This window comes from Patiria miniata, unplaced genomic scaffold, assembly GCF_015706575.1.
Source record: "Patiria miniata isolate m_02_andy unplaced genomic scaffold, ASM1570657v1 HiC_scaffold_21, whole genome shotgun sequence".
Lineage (NCBI taxonomy): Eukaryota > Metazoa > Echinodermata > Asteroidea > Valvatida > Asterinidae > Patiria > Patiria miniata.
Genome location: NW_024037060.1, coordinates 2,170,950 through 2,180,330, shown reverse-complemented (window position 1 = coordinate 2,180,330; position 9,381 = coordinate 2,170,950).

The following is a 9,381-nucleotide window of genomic DNA, read 5'->3' as shown; positions in this document are numbered from 1 at the left end:
CCATTTGAATCTACGACACGGATGTCTGTGACATGTCAGGTACACTATGGAAGCCTGTTAGTACCATCAAGTATTTAAATTAAAAGTATACATGTAATATAAATGAATAATCATATCAGGTTGAAGTCGAATGACAGGCTAAATACAGTGCACACTGTTATCACTCTTTCTTTTATCATCTGTCTCAGACAAACAAACTTTAAAAGGTAAATTTGACTTTTGATAACTTATTAATGAAGACAGTAACAGGATTTCATGTGCAACAAAATGTCTTAGACCAAACGTGTAAAAAAATTGGTACCAAAAAGCACCATTTTTACAGTGTAGATTGAACAAACTTTTGTTGCTTTCATATAATTTTGGTTGACTTTTGAAAAGTGTCCATGCATTTTAATATATGAGTACACTGTAAAACACTCAAAAAGTTGATTGGTTGAAAACACTATCAATCTAAGTGGTTTACCCAAGGTATAGGCTAAATCACTCGAAGCAATCAATACTAAAATATTAGTCCGTTTTCCGAATTTTCGTCATAACTGATTGCAATCGCACCTCCAGTGTTCCTGTCATATTTTAAATACAGAAAATCCATATTTCGTACTTTCGTATAATGTAGCCTCACGGCATAATTTTATTATACCCATACAAAGACCAAAAAGCCATCAAAACATTTATTTTTAGAAAAGCATGTCCAATGGCGTCGGAGGCTCCGTCAAACTCCATATTGAAGTCTACCGCAGATACTGTTTCATATTTTATGAGAACTTGAGTCATAATTATGTGCATGCAGCACCAAAAGCAATGCGCCAATACAATTTGTATCTTGTCTTCTATACACATTTGCCGAGGCAGCAACGAAATTCAAATTAACAGCGATCATACTCTTTGTGGTTTTTCATAATTTGGTTAACTGACTGGCTTTTGAGAAGTATCAATGCAAATTCACGAGTCGAGTCGAGTCATTGAATCGAGTCATTACAACTCTGGATGATTCTGACACAAATGCTGAAAATGATCATCGTCATTTCTTGATGTTAGGCATCCGAATGCTGTAACGTCATCAAACCGGAGGTTAAATAAGGTCAATCATTTTGATACAAATACGCATTAGTGTAATTATTCTGATTTGCAAAGAAAACATTTTCCAAATACTGCCTTTGGTCCAATGATAAAATGCTAAAACTGAGACAACTATTAATTGGATTTTGTTAAATTAATCTGATATCTTCAGAAAATAAACCGAATCTGTAGGTGAGGCGTTCTAAAACGAATAGGCTAAAGACTGCTTTGACACGAGGTACAAAACTGTGATACAGGGAGCGATTCCATTTTCCTAATTATAATTCTCCCTGGGATCACTAGTTTTTGGAAGGCTATGTAGGCTAAATTACTGGAAATCAATATTATAGCATACTATAGTCCTTTTTCGTTTCGTTAGCTCACAACATAATTTTAATGGCGCCTGTGCAAAGACAGACAAGCCATCAAAACATGTATTTTTAGATAAGCATATGTTGCATAAACTCCAGGGACGTTAGAGGCTCCGTCACACTAGCACTGTGCAGCACCAGAAACGTGCCTCGAAAATTTAGACCTTGGTTTCATAAACATTTTCCGAGGCAGCAACAAAGTTCATACATTGTAAATGCTAATTTACATCAATGTAAAGGCAGCAACAAACTTCAAATAGAGTAAACAGCGATCATACCCTTCGTGATTTTCATAATTTGGTTAGCTGGCTGACTTTTAAGATGTATCAATGCAAATTAATATTCACGAGTACACTCTAAATACGATTTGATTTAAAACACTACCAATCTTAGTGACTGATGGCCCATAAGCTAAATCACTCGAAACAGTCAATTTTAATATAGCTTACCAGTCCATTTTCTGATATTTTTCGCCAGTTTTCCTCTCGTATTTTAAAAACAGGTGTTACCGAGTGGTAAAATAAATAATTATTGCTAGGGGGGAATCTGTAATACAATCCCGTCAATCACACCAACCGTTGTCGGATGATGGTAATAGAGCCAATGGGACTATTACTAAATCCAGACTAACCAAATTGAAGGAAACAAGGATGCACAAAATGAATTTCCAGGCGACAGTAAATTTAGAAAAATATAAGTATCTGAAATTGTAATTCAATTATCCTCAAGCAAACAAAATATATGTTATTAATCCCGGGAATAACAAGGCCCCAAAATTTCAACGGTTAGCAACCGCTACAAAAAAAATATTCTAGTGGCGGTTTTAACCGCCACTAGAATATTATAAAACAACAAGTAACCACAAGTTTTAATATAAATGGCCGCACCTTAATTTCATGAAATTTAAGGCAATATTGTGATGCAGCAAGCAAATGAACTTAAGTTAACCCCAGAAATTTATAATTTCGTAAAATATACTCTGGAAACGTTCGTTTCGTTGATTCACAGCATAATTTTTATTATGCCCATGCAAAAACAAAAAAGCCATAAAACATTTATTTTTAGATAAGCATATGTTACTTCCAGGGACGTCTAGAGGCTTCGTCAAGTCCATATTCGAGTCTACTGATGCTGATAATGTGCAACACCAGAAATGCGCCTCGAAAATCTAGATCTGGTTGGTTCCCTTACCAGACGATCCTGATATCTCATAGCAGTCAAACTATTTTATTGTCGGAGGGGCCAGACTATCTCACGCAGACGGCCGTTGATGTTGACGACAACTTGGTTCGCGGGCTTTTCCTTTCACGATCGCGATTGGCCACTTAAAGATTCGGCAGCCAATAGCGTGGAGGCTTTTATTAGGAAATGTTGATGAACGTTTCTTTTTTGAAATATTATTTTTTCAATGGTTCTCCCTTAATATTTTCTATTTTATATGGGACTAACGGTCGGAGAAAAATTACAGATGTGTTGGGTTGAAATAAAATACGGGTTTGTGTATGTAGCGGAATCCGTTCTCAAACAAAACTTAAAATGTATAACTATATTTACTTTGAAAGAAAACAAGTTCTACATTATCCATATATAATAAAAGTGTCGAGCCCAGGATGCGGTTAAAATTTGTTTCGTGGAAAGGAAAAATCAGAACCCTCCATAAGATAGGTCTATATCCACCACTCCGATCCATTATGGTCCCGAGCTATGAATGATAACAACGGATTGGCTGTTTCGATTCTGCGCCAAACTCCACATGAGACGAATTTCCTGAAACTTGGACGAATAAGAACATGGTCTGATCCAGCTTGTAGGAAACGAAGGGTTGGCATGGGGGGGGGGGGGGGGGGGGGGGTACGGGTATTCTTGAGGCGTACCCTACACTAGGGGCTCCGGAGGCATGTCCCCCCGGAAATTTTTGAAATCTACTAGGCAATTTGAAAATAAATTTAGGAAATTTAGCATTAAATTTATTAGTTTGGCCCCATTTTACTGGTATCATAACATTAATCTGCGGGATTGCACCCCCACCCCGAAGAATGAAATACATACACGAATTACTCTGGACCGAATATGAAATCTATTGGTGTAACTTTGAAATCGGAATTAACAATTGGAGGCCAACGACGCTCTGCCTGGAACGATATGGATCCTTCCATGGAATTTGAAAGATACATGTGTTAAAGCATATTCCTTGTTCTGTGGTTAAAGTAATTGGGAAAACCTATTTATATTGATGTTTATGTCTGTATTTTGAATACACACTTTTGACCTTCCGGGAACCCCGAAAGTAAAGGTCAACCGACTTCAAATGTACGACAGAAACGTTGATTAAGATTATGGTGTATCAGATCAGCCCGATAACCCGAATCGAACAATTTGAAAACGGTTATCGGGTTATGTTTGATCACCAAATCAGCCATGTAGGAATCGTAAAAGATGTACTCTCTTCGCATTGAATACAACCTTATACAAACTGAAAAGCTGGAAAATGTCCTATCAAGGATTTTTTTTAGAGATTGATTTCCATTGATAACTTCAGCATCGATGATATAATTTGTCTACCGTAGTATCCGTTTTTCCCCTACAAATTAGTGCATTGATGTAGACTATAGTTGAGGGGTCCAATTCCTTTTGACATCTTGGGTCGCCGACCACGCCTACCCGGCAATTCTGTACCGTCCGAAAGAGACATTCTCGGCTTGGTCGCCGTCCTTGATCGCTCCACACAGCAGGTACTTGTTGCCATAGACCAACCCGTTAATGGTTCATTGCGGGTCCATATTTTTGGGACAGGCCAGGGGTTGCATACCCCTGCAGAATGCAGGTCGCTGGAGAAGGCACATGGGTTTTTTTTTTTTATTCCCAAAGAGTAAAACAAAAAATCACTCCATCCGATTCAAACTAGGGACAAGACGTTTAGACTACTTTAGAGTGAATTGTATTCAATCAAATCGTTTCCTGGTTTGGTCGGGTTTTTTTTTTGGAGGGGGGGGGCGTTTCTCTAAAGGCATATAGAATCATTTGCTTTTCATGCATTTTGTTCGTTTTCAATAATATCACCAATCGAAATTCCAAGAAGACTTAAAAAAAAAAACCTGTTGAATTTTCAGCTCAGTGGATATTACAATGAATCGTAAGTCATTTGCTCGCAGTGACTCGAGTCGAGTCGAGTAGTCATTACAACTCTGGATGATTCTGGCACAAATGCTGAAAATGATCATCGTCATTTCTTGATGTTAGGCATCCGAATGCTGTAACGTCATCAAACCGGAGGTTAAAGGTCAATCATTTTGATACAAATACGCATTAATGTAATTATTCTTCTTTCCAAAAAATAAAAAATTATAAAACATGATAAAATGTTAAAACTGAGACAACTATTAATTGAATTTTGTTTAATTAATCAGATATCTTCAGAAAATAAGCAGAATCTGTAAGTGAGGCGTTCTAAAACGAATAGGCTACAGACTGCTTTGACACGAGGTACAAAACTGTGATACAGGGAGCGATTCCATTTTCCTAAATATAATTCTTCCTGGGATCACTAGTCTTCGGAAGGCTATGTAGGCTAAATTACTGGAAATCAATATTATAGCATACTATAGTCCTTTTTCGTTTCGTTAGCTCACAACATAATTTTAATGGCGCCCGTGTAAAGACAGACAAGCCATCAAAACATGTATTTTTAGATAAGCATATGTTGCATAAACTCCAGGGACGTTAGAGGCTCCGTCACACTAGCACAGTGCAGCACCAGAAAGGTGCCTCGAAAATTTAGATCTTGGTATCATAAACATTTTCCGAGGCAGCAACAAAGTTCATACACTGTAAAAGCTTTGTTTAGCTTGAAATTTCTGAACACCTAATTGTACCCACTTGAATCTACGACACGGATGTCTGTGACATGTTAGGTACACTATGGAAGCCTGTTAGTACCATCAAGTATTTAAAGTGAAAGTATACATATAATATAAATGACTAATCATATCAGGATGAAGTCGAATGACAGGCTAAATACGGTGCACACTGTTATCACTCTTTCTTTTATTTTCTGTCTCAGACAAACAAACTTTAACAGGTAAATTTGACTTTTGATAACTTATTAATGAAGACAGTAACAGGATTTCGTATGTGCAAAAAATATCTAAATATGTCTAAGACCAAACACGTAACAAAAAATTGGTACCATAAAGCACCATTTTTACAGTGTAGAGTGAACACTTTTTTTGCTTTTCATATAATTTTGGTTGACTTTTGAAAAGAGTCCATGCATTTTATTATTCATGAGTAAACTGTAAACCACTCAAAAAGTTGATTGGTTGAAAACACTATCAATCTAAGTGGTTTACCCAAGGTATAGGCTAAATCACTCGAAGCAATCAATACTAAAATACTAGTCCGTTTTCTGAATTTTCGTCATAACTGATTGCAATCGCACCTCCAGTGTTCCTGTCATATTTCAAATACAGAATATCCATATTTCGTTCTTTCGTAAAATGTAGCCTCACGGCATAATTTTATTATACCCATGCAAAGACCAAAAAGCCATCAAAACATTTATTTTTAGAAAAGCATATCCAATGGCGTCGGAGGCTCCGTCAAACTCCATATTGAAGTCTACCGCAGATACTGTTTCATATTTTATGAGCACTTGAGTCATAATTATGAGCATGCAGCACCAAAAGCAATGCGCCTATACAATTTGTATCTTGTCTTCTATACACATTTGCCGAGGCAGCAACAAACTTCAAATAGAGTAAACAGCGATCATACCCTTTGTGATTTTTATAATTTGGTTAGCTGGCTGACTTTTAAGAAGTATCAATGCAAAAGTGTACTCGTGAATATTAATTATTAATATTCACGAGTACAAAACGATTTGGTTTAAAACACTATCAATCTTAGTGACTGATGGCCCATAAGCTAAATCACTCGAAACAGTCAATTTTAATATAGCTTACCAGTCCATTTTCTGATATTTTTCGCCAGTTTTCCTCTCGTATTTTAAATACAGGTGTTACCGAGTGGTAAAATAAATAATTATTGCTAGGGGTGAATCTGTAATACAATCTCGTCAATCACACCAACCGTTGTCGGATGATGGTAATAGAGCCAATGGGACTATTACTAAATCCAGACTAACCAAATTGAAGGAAACAAGGATGCACAAAATGAATTTCCAGGCGACAGTAAATTTAGAAAAATATAAGTATCTGAAATTGTAATTCAATTATCCTCAAGCAAACAAAATATATGTTATTAATCCCGGGAATAACAAGGCCCCAAAATTTCAACGGTTAGCAACCGCTACAAAAAAAATATTCTAGTGGCGGTTTTAACCGCCACTAGAATATTATAAAACAACAAGTAACCACAAGTTTTAATATAAATGGCCGCACCTTAATTTCATGAAATTTAAGGCAATATTGTGATGCAGCAAGCAAATGAACTTAAGTTAACCCCAGAAATTTATAATTTCGTAAAATATACTCTGGAAACGTTCGTTTCGTTGATTCACAGCATAATTTTTATTATGCCCATGCAAAAACAAAAAAGCCATAAAACATTTATTTTTAGATAAGCATATGTTACTTCCAGGGACGTCTAGAGGCTTCGTCAAGTCCATATTCGAGTCTACTGATGCTGATAATGTGCAACACCAGAAATGCGCCTCGAAAATCTAGATCTGGTTGGTTCCCTTACCAGACGATCCTGATATCTCATAGCAGTCAAACTATTTTATTGTCGGAGGGGCCAGACTATCTCACGCAGACGGCCGTTGATGTTGACGACAACTTGGTTCGCGGGCTTTTCCTTTCACGATCGCGATTGGCCACTTAAAGATTCGGCAGCCAATAGCGTGGAGGCTTTTATTAGGAAATGTTGATGAACGTTTCTTTTTTGAAATATTATTTTTTCAATGGTTCTCCCTTAATATTTTCTATTTTATATGGGACTAACGGTCGGAGAAAAATTACAGATGTGTTGGGTTGAAATAAAATACGGGTTTGTGTATGTAGCGGAATCCGTTCTCAAACAAAACTTAAAATGTATAACTATATTTACTTTGAAAGAAAACAAGTTCTACATTATCCATATATAATAAAAGTGTCGAGCCCAGGATGCGGTTAAAATTTGTTTCGTGGAAAGGAAAAATCAGAACCCTCCATAAGATAGGTCTATATCCACCACTCCGATCCATTATGGTCCCGAGCTATGAATGATAACAACGGATTGGCTGTTTCGATTCTGCGCCAAACTCCACATGAGACGAATTTCCTGAAACTTGGACGAATAAGAACATGGTCTGATCCAGCTTGTAGGAAACGAAGGGTTGGCATGGGGGGGGGGTACGGGTATTCTTGAGGCGTGCCCTACACTAGGGGCTCCGGAGGCATGTCCCCCGGAAATTTTTGAAATCTACTAGGCAATTTGAAAATAAATTTAGGAAATTTAGCATTAAATTTATTAGTTTGGCCCCATTTTACTGGTATCATAACATTAATCTGCGGGATTGCACCCCCACCCCGAAGAATGAAATACATACACGAATTACTCTGGACCGAATATGAAATCTATTGGTGTAACTTTGAAATCGGAATTAACAATTGGAGGCCAACGACGCTCTGCGTGGAACGATATGGATCCTTCCATGGAATTTGAAAGATACATGTGTTAAAGCATATTCCTTGTTCTGTGGTTAAAGTAATTGGGAAAACCTATTTATATTGATGTTTATGTCTGTATTTTGAATACACACTTTTGACCTTCCGGGAACCCCGAAAGTAAAGGTCAACCGACTTCAAATGTACGACAGAAACGTTGATTAAGATTATGGTGTATCAGATCAGCCCGATAACCCGAATCGAACAATTTGAAAACGGTTATCGGGTTATGTTTGATCACCAAATCAGCCATGTAGGAATCGTAAAAGATGTACTCTCTTCGCATTGAATACAACCTTATACAAACTGAAAAGCTGGAAAATGTCCTATCAAGGATTTTTTTTAGAGATTGATTTCCATTGATAACTTCAGCATCGATGATATAATTTGTCTACCGTAGTATCCGTTTTTTCCCCTACAAATTAGTGCATTGATGTAGACTATAGTTGAGGGGTCCAATTCCTTTTGACATTATGACGAACATGGAGCGCCGAGGGCGCCCTCTCTCCGACAAGTTAACCTCTGACTAATACAGGATTTGTGAACTTTGACTGCTTTATTCTCATTCCTGTGTCGTGGGTGGACCACATGAGGTAAAACTGAAAAACAAGAAATACAAGGAAAATACACTAAATACAATTAACAATGTGCACAAATTTACACAGGTTGGCAAGAGATTTAACACTACCAGACATAAAAATATAAATGAAATATTGAAAGATCAAAAAGTAATATGTCAAACTGATACATGTATACGAAACATCACAAAGGTAAGTGCATAATATCATCTCAAAAACTCCAAGGGATAGTACATTCACATTAGATAATCTATGGAAATTAACCTACAGAACTGTGCTCTCCAAAAGATGAAGTATCCTCAAACTTCCTATGGGTCTGGAATACTGAAATCATCAACCAGTGGTCTTCTGGTGTAAGGCTATCGGAATAGAGTGGTCTCAAAAAGATGGAAAAATGGGCACAAAAATGGACTTAAACTTGGCGTGACTGAACAATTGTGTAACTTGAGCGAAAAACTACGATGACCACGAGAGGGCGCAATACTACGATATCGCAACTCACACTGCCAGGGGTGAACATAACACTCCCCCCGTGGTGATACCATCATCACAATGTGAATACAATACAATACATGTAATAAGGTTACACTAAAACAGTAAAAACGGTTAATAACAAGCAGAACTGCAGTAAATTTGAAAACAGCGAGTAAACACTTTAAACGCGGTGCCTACATGTCTAAGCAGCATCTGGTAGAGTCCAAGCTTCAT